Here is a 17241-nt window from a genome sequence, read left to right as displayed (position 1 = left end):
TTGGGCAGCTCTCATCTGCACCTCTCCTTCTCACATCCTGACCAGGCCCTGCTAGCCTTTTGGAATGAGTTTCACCTCATTTTGCAATCCCTTAAATGGAGACTCAGGGAGATGAAGATGAAGAAAAGACAGTGGCTAGAAAACGAAACCGTGCCGTACCCTCCCTTGTGTTTACCGTGAAATAATATGGCCTACTAAAAGGATAATATTTGTGTCTCACCAGTTAAAGCATATTTACAAGAAGCAGCATGGGCCTGGGAATAAGAAGGACCTGGATTCTAATTTGGACTCTGCCTCTTGTCTGGTCTGTGACCTTATTACCTCATCAATCAAGCAATAGCATATATTGAGTGCTTACTAGGTGCACAGCACTGTACTAAGCAGTTGGGAGATTACAACAGAATTACCAGACAGGTACCGGGCCCATAATGAGCCTAGAGGGAGAAGCTTACAGTCTAGAGGGGGAAATGGGGATTAAGATTGTGAACCCTTGTGGGACATGGACTGTGTCCAGCCTACTTAGCTTGTATCTATCTATCCCATTGCTTACTACAGTGCCTACCAGATGCCATTTTAAAAAAAACTTCCACATGGGAATATATTTTTTGAACGGAGCAGCGATTGGCTGGAACCTTTTTTTTCTATAGCTTACAGGAGGCTTTTTACTCCAGCCTCAGAACGGAAAGGAAATGGAGAATACAGAGCAAATAGTTTCACAAGCCAGTCTTATTCTGGGTTTCTCAAACTATTGTAAATATTTGTGCTTTCGGCACGAGCTTTCTCCAGCAAAACGCAGTGTCTCCATCTGCCTGTTACTGCAGTCGAGCCACAATCATGACATGTTGTCATGGAAATCACGTTGATGCCACAAATAGAGCACTGTGACTTTTCTGGGGGTTTAAGCAGGTTCCCATAGACGGAGAAGCAAGGACTGGTTTCAAGAATGGCCTTCCTTTAAAGGCCCCAGGGCTTCTATGAGGAGCTTGTTGGGGTTGAAAGGTATTTAAGGAGTGACTTTCTAGACTGTGAGCCCGCTGTTGGGTAGGGACCATCTCTATATGTTGTCAACTTGTACTTCCCAAGTGCTTAGTACAGTGCTCTGCACACAGTAAGCGCTCAATAAATATGATTGAATGAATGAATGAATCAGAACTTTTGACCGGGGAACGCCACCTATACGATTGATGAAAGAGGTAACGGGATATTCAGCTAGACAGGCATTGCTACTGCTCATGAAGAAGGCCTCATATATGGCCACCTCAAGAAGGTTAGGCCCTTTATTCCCCAATATTTGAAGAAAAACGCTCTCTCCATCACTGGGTTTTTTTTGCCACTTTCACTGGCTTCTTCATATACACTCCAAAAACATTCATCATCCATGAGAGATTGGTGCTCTTCTGAGCAAGCATTGTGGGTGTGATCCCAAAGCATGGTCCTGGAACCTCCTTTCTCATAGGAAACATTTCTTTCTCTGTAGAGCTGATTCACTGATGGGGGCTTCCTGGCAAGCTGTCTGAATCTCTTCCCCGGTCCCATTTATGTCTACATTAGACTGAACTCCTGAGCAGATCACCCCCTTAGTCCTATGTGTAATCAATCAGTCGTATTTATCAACCACGTACTGTGTGCAGAGCAGTGAACTAAGTGCTTGAAAGAGTACACTACATCGGAGTTGCTAGACTGTTTCCTGTTCGCAAAGAGCTTCACTCTAGAGAAGAGCTAACAGTCTAGCTTACATGTTATAGTAATTAGCAAATTTAGCCATGGGTGGTACAGAGATACTGAGAGAAGACTATGTATAATATATATGTGTATATATTTATAGTATATGTATATATACACACATACACACACATATATTTGTCCACATCTGAAAAAGACACCTCATGGACAGCATCAAACACACAGACAAGCAGAGACAGTGCGTATTTGATGAATAGTAATTTTATTTGCTGAACTGAGCCAATACTTTCGGAGAAATAAAAATGGAAGTACACAAGTTTGGTGGGCTGGGCTACACCAAGTCAGTGAGTGGTTATACAACATATCCATCTTGCAACTTCACAAGGGACCCGGGATTCCCACTGCCTTTCATCACTCCTCTACAAATAAAATGTCAGCAGAAATTGGAGATAGCATATTGGTTTTGTCCAGACAGACATAGACTAATAGGAGAAGGATGCAGGGAGTTAAAAAGATATTGCAAATTTTACCATGACCTGCATCTACTCTCTTCCATGCTACGCTCTACCCTGTGCTAGAAGCTCACAACCGTAGTGTTATGTCTGATTTCTCTCTGCCTTCCCATCTTATATGTAGTCAGTTTCTAAATGCTGCCGGTTATTCTCCTAATATATTTCATGGATAAGTACCACCCTTAGGGTTATCACCCTTGATAAACAAGGCTCATTTCCTCCCAGTTGTATTACTAATTAGCCGGTCTGTAATAATAATAATAATAATAATAATAATGGCATTTATTAAGCGCTTACTAGGTGCAAAGCACTGTTCTAAGCGCTGGGAAGTTTACAAGGTGATCAGGTTGTCCCACGTGGGGCTCACCATCTTAAACCCCATTTTACAGATGAGGTAACTGAGGCACAGAGAAGTTAAGTGACTTGCCCAAAGTCACACAGCTGACAAGTGGCGGAGCGGGAATTGGAACCCATGATCTCTGACTCCAAAGCCCATGCTCTTTCCACTGAGCCATGCTTCTTGAAAGTCTACCATATACAGAGCACTGAACTAAGCTTTGGGACAGTACAGTAGAGATAAAGACCATAGTCGTATTGTCTCTGGCCTCCCCTGAACAGTTAAGCCTACTTATAGCTGCTCTTATTATTGTCAAAAATGCCATTTTGAACACACCACTTTCCTGTTCAAAAACAGCTAAAGACTACTAAGTTTTTTTCAGGTAAAGTTAAAAAAAAAAAGTCAAACCCTAGGCTATAAGCCTGCACCAGCTATCTCGTGCTTACCTCTTCCCTTCCTACTTCCTCTTGGTTTCTCCCAAGTTAACCTTTCCACTTCTAGACTGTGAGCCTATTTTCTAGACTGTGAGCCTGTTGTTAGGTAGGGATCATCTTCCCAAGCGCTTATAGCAACGGCCCTTACCCAACAGTGGGCTCACAGTCTAGAAGGGGGAGAGAGACAACAAAATAAAACTTGTAAACAGGTGTCAAAATTGTCAGAACAAATAGAATTAAAGCTATATGCACATCATTAACAAAATAGAGTAGTAAATATGTACAAGTAAAATAGAGTAATAAATCTGTACAAATATATACAAGTGTTATGGGGAGGGGAAAGAGGTAGGGCAGGGGGGATGGGGAGGAGGAGAGGAAAATGGGGGCTGAGTCTGAGAAGGCTTCCTGGAGGAGGTGAGCTCTCAGTAGGGCTTTGAAGGAAGGAAGAGAGCTAGCCTGGCAGATGTGTGGAGGGAGGGCATTCCAGGCCAGGGGAAGGACGTGGGCCAGGGGTCAACAGCGGGACAGGCAAGAACGAGGCACAGTGAGGAGGTTAGCGGCAGAGGAGTGGAGGGTGCGGGCTGGGCTGGAGAAGGAGAGAAGGGAGGTGAGGTAGGAGGGGGTGAGGTGATGGACAGCCTTGAAGATGAGAGGGAGGAGTTATTGCTTGATTCATAGGTTGACAGGAAGCCACTGGAGATTTCTGAGGAGGGGAGTAACATGTCCAGGGCGTTTCTGTACAAAGATAATCCAGACAACAGAGTGAAGTATAGACTGAAGCGGAGAGAGACGGGAGGATGGGAGATCAGAGAGGAGGCTGATACAGTAATCCAGTTGGGATGAGGGCTGTGAAGAGGGAAGCCGAGATAGATACTGCTTTGGTGAGAGTGAGCTAAATTATTTCCAAGAGAAATCCATTCCCAGACATGCAGGGGAGGTGTTTGTGCTTTGGATTTGGGTGCTGTGAAAAACGCAGGTTTGGGGAAGAAAACTCACCAGGATAAGAAACATTTCCTGAGTTTTGTTTTCTTAATTTCCAATCAAAATGCATCACAGCGGGGTGTTTGTGATAAATTGCCCCTTGAGGTGTATGGAGCAGAAACCTTTGATCTTACAGTGCTTACCTGAGTGAAGCAGAAAGGGAAATCAAAAGGCAGAGTGAAAAGGGCACAGTACTGGGAGTCAGGAGACCCAGGTTTGAATCCTGGTTCTGCCACTGGCCCATGACTTAACCTCTCTGGGCCTCTGTTTTCTCATCTGCAAAATGGCAGTTAAATACCCTAATCACCACCTTCCCTCCCACCACCACTGAGTGTCCCTGCTCCCAGCAAACTCCACACATGTTCTCAGACTTCTCCATCTACACTGAGACTTTGAACCTATTCTGTTTGTATTTGTAGTGATGTTTCATCACTCCTGATGGGTCTTGTCTTCAATTCACTTATCCCCACTTAAACTCTTAGATTTTTGAATCCCACAAGGGGCAAGGGCTATATCAAATTCCCGCCTGGCAATTCTCTCCCAGGGCTGAGTATAGTGATCTGCACACAGTAAACACTTGATAAATGTTATTACTACTTCTACTCCCCCTAGGACTGTGAACCCCATGTGGGACAGAGAATATGTCAGATCTGTTAACCTTTACCTGATGCAGTCAGTCCTGGTGTTTAGAGCCGTAAAGTGTCAGCCAACACATATCAGATGGCCAGTTTTGATGTTTGGAGGGATCTCTTGAGGCAGATGTGTTAATTTTATCTTATGAATTTCACTAATTAAAGATGACTCTAGCACACTGTCATTATTCAAAAGGGTGGAATCAAGAATTTTGCATGTCATAACTTTGACATTGTGTCAGTAAAAGTGTTACTATTAATTGAGATAATGAGAGCACTCATAATCATTTCCAATCTGAAGGTGATGATGCCAACAGTATTTTCTAATCTCCTGCCTTTCGGTACTTCCTTCTTGTGATAAATTCTGGGTGCTGTGAAAGAAATGTCAGGGGTTTTAAAACCAACTGAGACCGATTCTCTTCCCTCTTTCCCTCCAGTCCCACACTCACAACCAGGAAGTAGAACTTAATCTCATCCTGAGCAGTAAGGATGCTCAATAGACAAGCATGGACCACTGATAAATATTGGCATCATTCATTATTTTGGACCTGGAAGAGTAAGACCATTTTTCACACCCACAGAAAGCACTTCAAAGCCATTAATCTTGCCTGATGTAACATGTTCTGGGTAGCAGTTTAGGCAAATGGGCTGAAAAGTATTTAGATGGTCATGGTGGAGACTTGCTAGAATAGATGGGATGTAATCCTACTGTTAAAATTGGTAGCACTGGGGCCCTAAATAGAGAACCTAAAATCACCTCTCCTTCAGGAAGCCTTCCCTGGTGAATCACTCATCCCCCAACCTGCTTCCCCCCTACTTAAGTCCTTACTGTCAACCACTTAGGAACTCACCCCTCTGTCTCCCCCAACCTTGCATTTATGTAAATATCTTTAAACCTGGTTGTTTCCCTCATCTGAAGTGTATTTTAGTGTCTATCTCCCCTGCTAGATTATAAATTCCTTGACAGTGGGGTTACTGACTACTTACACTATTGCATTGTTCTCTTGTTGCGGTCAGGGAATGTGAGTGTTATATTGTTACTCTCCCAAATGCTTAATACAGTGCTCTACACATAGTAAGTGCTCGATAAATATGATTGACTAACTATTCTCCTAAGTATTGAATATAGTGATCTGCACAGGGCGGTTAGTGCAATAAATATCATTGAAAGATTGATTTGTACTCATTGAGAGGGGAAGGCAGTACCAGAGAGAGTACCAAGAAAAGACGAATGAGAAAGAGATGAAAAAAAGAGCCCATGAAGGCAGGAAGGAGATGCTGGCTTATTCAGTCGGGAGATGAGAAGCTGGAGGAATGGCTTCATGGGAACAATTCTCCCTTCCCTATCCAGGAGGGAAGTCCCCTAACAGGATGGAGTAATAGTCATGAACTTCCTTCTCTTACTAGACTGTGAACCCACTGTTGGGTAGGGACCGTCTCTATATGTTGCCAACTTGTACTTCCCAAGTGCTTAAAACAGTGCTTTGCACATACTAAGCGCTTAACAAATGCCATTATTATTATTATTATTATTATTATTACAGTGCTCTGCACACAGTAAGCGCTCAATAAATATGATTTATTGATTGAGTACCACCTTCAGCATGTGGTGTTCTTGGGAAGAGCTCTACTCGTTACCTCAAGACAACCTCCCAGATACTTAGTCCATCATATTTACTAAGCACTTAGTGCAGAGTGCTGTACTAAGCACTTGGGGGAGAACAATATAACAGTAAACGGACACATTCCCTGACCACAGTAGCCAAGATGGGGCCATTTCCAGCTCCTTTTTTTTAATAGTATTTGGTAAGCACTTACTATGTGCTAAGCACTGTACTAAGTAATTGGGTAGATAGAGGCTTATGAGGTTGAACACTGTCCCTGTCCCACATGGAGTTCACAGTCTTCATTCCCCATTTTTACAGATGAGCTAACTGAGGCACAGAGAAGTTAAGTGACTTGCCCAAGGTCCCTCAGCAGACAAGTGGTAGAGCCAGGATTAGAACCCATCTCCTTCTGACTCCGAAGCCTGTGCTCTATCCACTAGGCAATGCTGCTTCTCAGTACACAGGCACCGGGGGAAGTTGAAGGGGTGAGGGGGCCCACTGAGGATGGGCCTGAGTTCTCTGCTTCAGGTTCTGTGTGGCATCATTATAAATGTTGTACCACCGGCATAACTCCCCGTATGTCCCTTATTACTGTCGGCAGCGGTATTGGCGAGTGTCATCGACGTCCACTCTAGTCATTGAGAAGCAGCGTGGCTCAGTGGAAAGAGCCCGGGCTTGGGAGTCAGAAGTCATGGGTTCAAATGCCGACTCCAATGCTTGTCAGCTGTGTGATTTTGGGCAAATCACTTAACTTCTCTGTGCCTCCGTTACCTCATCTGTAAAATGGGGATTAAGATTGTGAGCCCCACATGGGTCAACCTGATCACCTTGTATCCTCCCCAGCACTTAGTGCTTTGCACATAGTAAGCGTTTAACAAATACCAAAATTATTATTATTATTATTGATCCCCTCTTGAAGCTCCCAGTTTGGGACAGGGTACAAACACGGGGTGGTCATGGAGCCTTGCCTGCAGCACTCAAGCAAAGAAAGGGCAGGTTTGTTCTGCCTGCCTCTCTATCCCTCAGATACAATCAATCAAGAGTATTTATAATAATAATAATAATGGCATTTATTAAGTGCTTACTATGTTCAAAGCACTGTTCTAAGCATTGGGGAGTTTACAAGGTGATCAGGTTGTCCCTCGGGAGGCTCACAGTCTTAATCCCCGTTTTACAGATGAGGTAACTGAGGCACAGAGAAGTGAAGTGACTTGCCCAAAGTCACACAGCTGACAATTGGCAGAGCCGGGGTTTGAACCCATGACCCCTGACTCCAAAGCCCGGGCTCTTTCCACAGTTGTTAATGCTGTGCAGTGCACTGTACCAAGTGCTAGGGAGAGTACAATTCAATTGTACTTTCCAAGTGCTTAGTACAGTGCTCTGCACAAAGTAAGTGCTCAGTAAATATGACTGAATGAATGACTGAATTAATAATGCAGTAGAGTTGGTAGACACAATTCCTGCCCTCAAGGGGCTTACAGTTTCACCAAAGAGATGTAAGGCTCAACCGTGTTTCGCGTTCACAACATCACAGCCCCTTTTACCTCCCGCAGAGGATGGGGGAGAGAAATCCACATGAAGTCCTTTCTTTCAACAGTTTGCAGGATACTTATGAGGTGTACCTGTCCTCCACCTCCTCAGAGAACAGAACTCGCAGAAATGGGTTTTAATTCCAGAGAGGTTAGCTGTGAAGATGCTCCTGGCAAATCACGAATAAACCGCCAAATAGGTTTCCCAGAGAGATTTTGGAATCATTCAAAATGGGATAGATGTTCCTCCGTTTGGGTTGGGTTAGGCAGAGGGATGGTCCCAGGGACTTCTGATCATCCCTGCTATTTTTCCTCTATAAAATATTGCTCTAATATTCAGAACCCCCTTCTAGACTGTGAGCCTGTTGTTGGGTAGGGACTGTATCTGTTGCCGAATTGTACTTTCCAAGTGCTTAGTACAGTGCTCTGCACACAGTAAGCGCTCAAGAAATACGATTGATTGAATGAATGAATGAAAGTGCCTCTTTTAGTGGTGTCAGCATAACTGGACAGTGGGATGAAGCAAATGAAGGATAAGAGGAAAAAAAACAAAACAGAAATGAGCTTTCTGAATGGCCCCCCAAATCATCCTGAGAATTCAGGTATATTGCATTTGAAAGGGAATATTAAAATGAATCATTCAACCAACACTGCCTAATGAATAAGCTTTTGCCTGGGCATTTTAATATTAATAAATCCCAACATGCTTCATGAAATGTTGATGTTCCTCTATGCAATATATTCTCATTGTAAAATTTATTGCTAAATTATTAAACAGTTAAAAAAAAAGGAACATATATCACAGTAATGTCAAGGTTGCAGCAGAACTGCGTCTGTTGCCAAAACACAATTTGCTGGGTATTTTCATGCTGCTTTACTGTCAGTGGTGTTTGTTTCTTCCTAGGGGCTGTTTTGAATAATCGTTGGGAGAAGGGCAGAGTGTGATGAGGACAGTGGGGGCAGCTGACCTGGGCCCTACCCACAAAGAAAAGTGAGAATCCACCAAATCGTATTTACTGAGCACTTACTGTGTGCAGAGCACTATTCTAAGCACGTTGGAGACTGCATTACAATAGAGTTGGTAGTAATAATAATAATAATAATGGCATTTATTAAGCACTTACTATGTGCAAAGCACTGTTCTAAGCACTGGGGAGATTCCAAGGTGATCAGGTTGCCCTACGGGGGGCTCACAGTCTTAATCCCGATTTTACAGATGAGGTAACTGAGGCTCAGAGAAGTTAAGTGACTTGCCCAAGGTCACACAGCAGACATGTGGGGGAGCCGGGATTAGAACCCATGACCTCTGAATCCCGAGCCCGTGCTCTTTCCACTGAACCATGCCGCTTCTCCAGACACATTCCCTGCCCAAAACAAGCTTACAGTTTAGAGAAGGCTACAGACATTAATATAAATGAATTATGGGCAGTACATAAGTGCTGTGGGGCTGAGGAAAGGGTGAATAAAAGGGAGAAAATCCAGTGAAAGGGTGACGTAGAAGGGAGTGAGGGAAGAGGAAATGAGGGCTTAAGTGGAGAAGGCCTTTAGGAAATGTGTTTTTTCTAATAAGGCTTTGAATTGGGAAGAAATTGTCTGCCAGATATGAAGAGGGAGGATGTTCCAGGTCAGATGCAGGACTTGGGCAGGAGGCTGCTGGTGAGATAGATGAGATTGAGGCATAATGAGCTGGCTGGTGCTAGAGGAATGTAGTGGGAAAGCAGTGAGGTAAACTAGGAGAGGGCAAAGTGACTGAGTGCTTCAAAGTCGATGGTATGGAGTTTCTAATTGATACAGAGGTGGATGGGCAACCTCTGGTGGTTCTTGAGGAGTGGGGAGACATGGCCTGAATGCTTGTGTAGAAAAATGATCCTGGCAGCAGAGCGAAGTGTGGACTGGAGTAGGGAGAGGCAGGAGTCAGGGAAGTCAGCAAGGAGGCTGATGGAGTAATCAAGGAGGGATAGGATTAGTGCTTGGGTTTGCGTGGTAGCAGCTCAGACGGAGAGGAAAGGGTGGATTTTGGTGATGCTGATAAGGTTGAACTGACAGGATTTAAGAAACACAAAGCCATAACTGCCCCAATCTGAGTCCCTTTGCTATCAATTAATCAATGGTATTTATTGAGTCCTTCTACAAAATGTGTTGTATTGAATTTTTCCAATTATTTAGTACAGTGCTCTGCACACAGTAAGCACTAAATAAATACCATCGATTGATTTCTACGGAGCACTGAGCACTTGGGAGAGTGCAATATGGTTGGTAGCGATCCCTGCCCTCAAGAAGCTTATATTGTAACGGGAATGCTTTACTGCGATGTCTGGAGCTGATGTAGAAGTGCACTCTGGGCTGTCAGCCTTCCCCCAAAACCCAGAAAGTCCCTGAGGGCAGATCTGCAGGCCAATGGGGGTTCCCTCAAACTGGTGATGATGCACCATGAATTTTCAGTGGTTTTTTTTCTTTTTTTTTTTAATGGTATTTAATAATAATAATAATGATGGTATTTGTTAAGCACTTACTATGTGCAAAGCACTATTCTAAGCGCTGGGGGGATACAAGGTGATCAGGTTGTCCCACGTGGGGCTCACAGTCTTAATCCCCATTTTACAGATGAGGGAACTGAGGCCCAGAGAAGTGAAGTAACTTGCCCAAAGTCACACAGCTGACAATTGGTGGAGCCGGGATTTGAACCCATGAACTCTAACTCCAAAGCCTGGGCTCTTTCCACTGAGCCATGCCGCTTCAGTTCTAAGTCCTGGGATAGATACAAAATAATCAGGTTGGACGCAGTCCCTGCCCCACATGGGGCTCATAGTCTAAGTAGGTGGAAGTAGGATTTAATCCCCATTTCACAGATGAGGTAAGCAAGGGCCAGAGAAAAGAAGTGACTTGCCCAAGATCACACAGCAGACAAGTGGAAGTGGCTGGATTAGATTAGGATTAGATTAGGTTGAGGATTGAAAACTCCCAGCAGTGAACCTGAGAATAAACCAGTTTCTTCCAGGACAAACTGGACCTTGAAACAGAGGTAGGCTGGTTGTCTCTCTGTGCTCTTTCCAGCCCCCAGGCAGCCATTCAGTAAATTAATAGCCAGCAAGCTATTTCTAGGGGGCTTACTTTGGGCAGAGCACTGTACTCAGAGATTGGAAGAGTACAGTCAGTTGATAGACACATTCCCTGCCCTCAAGAAGCTTACAGTCTACTAGGCGAGCCAGATATTAACATAGACTGTAAACTCATTGTGGGTAGAGAATATGCCTGTTATACTGTACTCTCCCAAGTGCTTAATACAGTGCTTTGCACACAGTAAGCACTCAAAAAATGCCATTGAAAAATTACAGGGAAGTGAAAAACTGAGTATATGGCCATATACAGAACTACTGTGGTGGTGGGGTTGAGGGGGAAATACTTAAGTGCTTATGGGGTAGATCTAATCAATCTCTTACCCCATTCAATAAATCAATAGTATTGGTTGACCACTTACTGTGTGCAGAGGACCATACTAAGCTCTTGAAAGAGTACAATACAACAGAGTTGTTAGACACATTCCCTGCCTACAAGAAGCTTAAATAGACACATTCCCTGCCCACAAGGGGCTTAAAAACTTAGATTGTGAGCCCCCAAAGTATAGGGACTGTCTAATTCTCACCTGTATATTATAGTACAGCATATAGTAAGCACATAATAGATATTATTACTACTAAATCCATGAATGAGGCAATAGGGAGGTTTCATCAGTTTCCCAAAGAGCCTAAACCTTCTCCCTAGCCCACACTGGGTCCTTGGAAGGACATAGATCCCTGAATTCTTGGGAATCAGTCTCCACCGAGAACCGGATTAAATGGGTGATCAAGCAGGCCATCTGGTGAGGAATTAATTGCGCATCTCCAGAGCTGCAAAGACAACTAGGTTGCTTTATATAAGGAAATGAACAGAAAGATGTAATTATTTCTCCCTCAAAATAATATTTGAAGTATGAAAAGGAACGGGGGCTACTTGGCATATTTCTTGTATCTTTCTGACAGTTTGTAATTACTTTTAATGCAGCTGTTCTCCAAATTATTAATGTTAATCTGTCATGACAGTGGCTGAAGAGAACCAGTGATTATATGTCTTTTTCCTAGCAAGGCTGATAATAAGTAAATGCCTTAATCATAAATACGGAGAGGTGTAGCCATTTTTTATAAAGCAATTGAGTCTCATTTGTTGGAGCCTAGAGATTGGAGGCCATGTCTTAATTCAATCAAATAATTGAAAAAAGTTAGATTTGACCTAGAGAAGCAGGTTCTGTAGTCACTAAAGGTGACCTTATCCTTCATGCCTATTTATTCTATCACCAATACAAATAAGGAGGAGATAGATAAGCGGGGCTTCCATTTCTTACTTTTATTTTTTGCCAATTATTGTACAGTGAACCAGCAGTCCAGTATATATTTAAAATTTATGGATCTGTACCTTTCTGTTTCTTTCATCGGAGCCAGAGCTGCATCTCATAGATGGTTTCAGATATTTAACTTGTGATTAACTCTGCAATTTACTACTTCTCCGTCTCAAGACCCTCTAAATGAACATGCTCACATTAGAAACCAGGAATAAAAGTCAGTTTAGATCGGGACCATGCAAGGACCCAAGGAACAAAAGTATTGAGTGATTTTCAAAGTATTTAAAGCCAAATTTTGCCTGGAAAACAAATAAAACCTGTATAGCCATTGAGCTGGCATTTCCTTGGGGTGCATTTTCCCAAATAATGAGCCAATTTCCTCACTCCTTAACCTCAGGTTGTTTTTGTTCTATGTCTCCCCCTTCTAGACTGTGAGCCCGCTGTTGGGGAGGGACTGTCTCTATATGTTGCCAACTTGTACTTCCCAAGCACTTAGTACAGTGCTCTGCACACAGTAAGTGCTCAATAAATACAATTGATTGATTGATTGATTAATTTTGCTGGAGGCCAAGCTGAGTAAAAGCAGTAGAAGTAATACCTCAAGAGCAGGTGTCTACAAATTCTACTGTACGCTCCCAAGTGCTCTGAACAAGGAACTCAATAAATAGCATTTATGGATTGAACTGATATTCTAATCAGAGTGGGACACCCTTTCGCCAGTCAATCAATTTAATGAGCATGTGCTGTGTGCAAATCTCTCAACTAAGCTTTGGGAGAGTTCAATTGAGTTGATAGACAGAATCCCTGTTCTCACAGACCTTATAGTCTCCCTGCAATGCTGCTCACAACGGTCCCTGTGTATTTGATTTTGAGACTGGATGGAGCCAGATGTGGTTTCTCCAGCAGCCAAGAGAGGAGCCAAGTGTTCCTCCTGCTGGACTCTAAGTATTTAGGACCATATGCATGGGTGGTTCTAATCTGCAGTCTGGAAGAGTGGTCTGTATGGATCTTCTGAGCTCATAGGGGAGACTCATACTATTTGTTCTTTGGTGTTTGGTCAAGTCACACTACAGATCTGCTGTGTATCCTTGAGAAGTCACTATGATTCAATTTACTGATGAGTAAAATCCACGATTCCTGTGAGAAATAAATAGCAGAGCTTGTCGCCCTTCTCGCTCAAGAAAGTGCTCTTGGAATCTTTGATGCCAAAGAGTTACCTGAGCACTTCCAAGGGAAATCAACCAATGGTATTTTTTGAATTTACTGTACGTAGAGGACTGTACTTGGGAGAGTGCAATACAGTAGAGTTGGTAGAGACAGTCCCTGTTCAAAAAGAGCTTACTGTCTATAGGAAGAGCCTGTGAGGTAACAATTCCATCCCTCAGCAAGAATATATTCCTGTTAGATTAATTCTTGAAGACGAGGACTCTCTTGGTTGTTTCAAAAAGTTGCCCCAATTTTCTGTTGCCAAGATGAGTTTCATGGGTCTTGAGAATGGTTCTTTGGTACTGGGTGAATTCAGTGCTGCGGGTCAGAGAAGAAAACTTTCCCATCACAAAAAAAATGGAAAAGTCATTCCCCCAAATCAGTCTTCAACTCTAGGTAAAGCCTAAAAGGCCCTTGAAGATGGGGAGCCCAGACGCAGATTTTTCAAAAGCCCTAAATAGCAACACTAAACTTAGAAATTGAATCTGGCTCCATCTCACTGTTGTAAACAATTGGAAAAGGAAAACTAGACGGTGAACTTGATTTCCCCATGTCTCCTGAAAACAAGGAGAGAATATGTATTCGGGTCTGGGATGTCTGTTATGTAGCTATCTAAATTCTGTTGAAAATGCATTTGTATTTCCTTTCTAGGCCATGAGAAATTCAGTCTGTTTGGTAAATCTGTAGTTGGCACTAAAACAAATCTAAAATTTAAAAGCAAGAAAGGGTGAGCACATGAATAAAAATAGGAGTTGCTATCAAGAATTACCTTAATCAGTTAGGTCCTGGGCTCCTTCCGAGTGTTGATTGCTCAAGTCATCACACCTTGGGGGTGGATGGGATGGGGAGAAGGGGAGTCTAAATGAGAGAATCCTTACAGCTGGAGTCTAGTGGCTCTGTCTTTGTCTACTTTGCTTCACCCCCTTTCTGAATGTTGCCATTGTGTTCTACCTGGTCCCTGCACTCAGTCAATCATTTCTGAGTCCGTACCATGTGCAGAGAATTGTATTAAGCTCTTGAGAGAGCATGCTTCAGAGAAGCAGCATGGCTCAGTGGAAAGAGCACGGGCTTTGGAGTCAGAGGTCATGGGTTCAAATCCCGGCTCCGCCAACTGTCAGCTGTGTGACTTTGGGCAAATCACTTCACTTCTCTGGGCCTCAGTTACCTCATCTGGAAAATTGGGATGAAGACTGTGAGCCCCCTGTGGGACAACCTGATCACCTTGTAACCACCCCAGTGCTTAGAACAGTGCTTTGCACATAGTAAGTGCTTAATAAATGCCATTAGTAGTAGTAGTAGTAGTAGATGGTAGACACATTCCTGCCCACCAGGAGCTTGCAGTCTAGAGGGGGAGACAGACATTTAACAAATTATGGATAATCCATAAGGGTTATGGGGGCACAAGATGGGGTGAAATCAAGTGCTTAAAGGGTACAGATCCAAGGGCATATGTGATGCAGAAAGGAGAGGGAGTAGGGGAAATGAGGGCTTAGTTGGGGAAGGCTTCCTGGAGGAGATGTGATAAGGCTTTGAAGGTAGGGAGAGTGGTGGTCTGTTGGATACGAAGTGGGAGGGAGTGCCAGGCCACAAGGGCACTGCTTCAATGGGGTCCTGAATCTGCTTCTTGGAGGGGAGAGGAGCAAGGGGGTGAGGACAAGGAGAAGAAGTGATCCTGCCCCCTCCCTGGATTTTGAGGGCCCACAAGAGAGAGAATCTGTTCTAGAAATTGGATTTACCAGAACCAAGAAGTAGCCATTGAAATTCCAGAAGTGCACAATAAAAAAATATATAAAATGTTTCCAGTTTAGATCAGAGAAATCAATCAAGAATATTTTTAAGTGCTTACTTTGTGCAGAACATGATACTGTGTGCTTGAGAGTGAACAGAATTGATAAATATGATCCCTGCCCTAAAGGAGTTTATGGTCCAGAAGGGAGATAGGTGCCAAAATAAATTACAGATAGGAAGTAAGAACAGTGTATTGCTGTATTTTGGAAGAAAATTCAGACAGAAAGCCAAATTTGAGGGCTATATAACAGACTTGTTTTGTTGTCAGTCTCCCCCTTCTAGACTATAAGCTCGTTATTGGGTAGGGACCATGTCCATCTGTTGCCGACTTGTACTTCCCAAGCGCTTAGTACAGTGAGCTGCATACAGTAAGTGCTCAATAAATATGATTGAATGAATGAATGAATGACTTCTCAGAAAGTGGAATCATGTTGCCTTGAGGGAAGAATACAGTCCTGGAGTAAAAGGACCTGGGTTCTAATTCTGGGTCTACCACTTTGTGTGTGACGTTGGACAAGTCACTTAACTTTTCAGTGCCTGCTTCCTCATCTGTAAAATAGGGATTCAAAATATGTTCTCCCTCTTGTTTAAACTGTGAGATCCATGTGGGACTGAGCCTTACAGTGTTCAACCTAATTATCCTGCATCTCCCCCTGTATTTAGTATAGTGCTTGGCACAGAGTAAGTGCTTAACAAATTCATTCATTCATTCAATCATATTTATTGAGGGTTACTGTGTGCAGAGCACTGCACTAAGTGTTTGGGAAACACAAGTTGGCAACATATAGGGACAGTCCTTACCCAACAACGGACTCACAGTCGAGAAGGGGAATAATAATGGTATTTGTTAAGCGCTATGTGCCAAGCACTGTTATAAACGCTGGGATAGAGACAAGGTAATTAGGTTGTCCCACGTGGGGCTCACATTCTTAATCCCCATTTCACAGATGAGGTAACTGAGGCATAGAGAAGTGAAGTGGCTTGCCCAAGGTCACACAGCAGACAACTGACAGAGCCAGGATTAGAACCCATGTCCTCTGACTCCCAAGCTCGTGCTCTTTCCACTAAGCCATGTACCACATCATTAGCATTACCTCATTATTAATATTATTATCCATAGATTCAAACAACTATAATTTCTGATAGGCATCCTAATGGACCATTCTGGGACGTTGCTGGAGACGTTCTATTGATTGAAATGTCAAGCTGGCAGCCTACTAAATGTTTGTACTTAGAGTTATGTGAAATTGATTCATCCAAAATAATTAACGCTGGTGTAGCATACGCTGATTACTGCAACATCAGGTATCAGCTTTGCTACATACAATTGTCAGTCATTTCCTGGAAATGGCTCTGGGCATTTGGATTTGCTTCCTGGAACTGGGTTCTGTCCACCAAGCATAGGATTGATACACACATCCGTGATCCTTGCAAAGGCTTACGCTTTCTTTTTTAACTTCATTAGTCCTATTCATATCATGAACCATTTCTATTTTCCTTCCCTTCATTTAAAACCCTATTGGCAATCAAAGCAAATTAGCCTATTGGAAATCCAAACAATTCAAATCTCCTGAGAGCAAGGTGTGTCTTTGAGTCTTACTGAGTCAAACTGAGTCTTACTATGGGAAGATGAGTACCTCTAGACTGTAAGCTCATTGTGGGCAAGGACTGAATCTGTTGGGTTGTACCCTTTCAGGTGCTTAGTACAGTGCTCTGCATGCAGTAAGCACTGAATAAATATTGATTGATTGATACTGAATGCCAAGACAGAGGCCTTCAGGATCCCGGGGAGAAAAGTCAGACTGAAGTGGAAGAATCAGCCCTCAGGTTGAGGGGTGAAAGACCCATTTGAGTGCCAGAAGCGGCCCCCAGTTTTGCCCCATCATCATCATCATCATCATCAATCGTATTTATTGAGCGCTTACTATGTGCAGAGCACTGTACTAAGCGCTTGGGAAGTACAAATTGGCAACATATAGAGACAGTTCCTACCCAACAGTGGGCTCACAGTCTAAAAGGGGGAGACAGAGAACAAAACCAAACATACTAACAAAATAAAATAAATAGAATAGATATGTACAAATAAAATAAATAAATAAATAGAGTAATAAATATGTACAAACATATATACATATATACAGGTGCTGTGGGGAGGGG

The sequence above is a fragment of the Tachyglossus aculeatus genome, chromosome 11 (genome assembly GCF_015852505.1).
Source record: "Tachyglossus aculeatus isolate mTacAcu1 chromosome 11, mTacAcu1.pri, whole genome shotgun sequence".
Lineage (NCBI taxonomy): Eukaryota > Metazoa > Chordata > Mammalia > Monotremata > Tachyglossidae > Tachyglossus > Tachyglossus aculeatus.
This window is presented reverse-complemented; position numbering follows the sequence as displayed.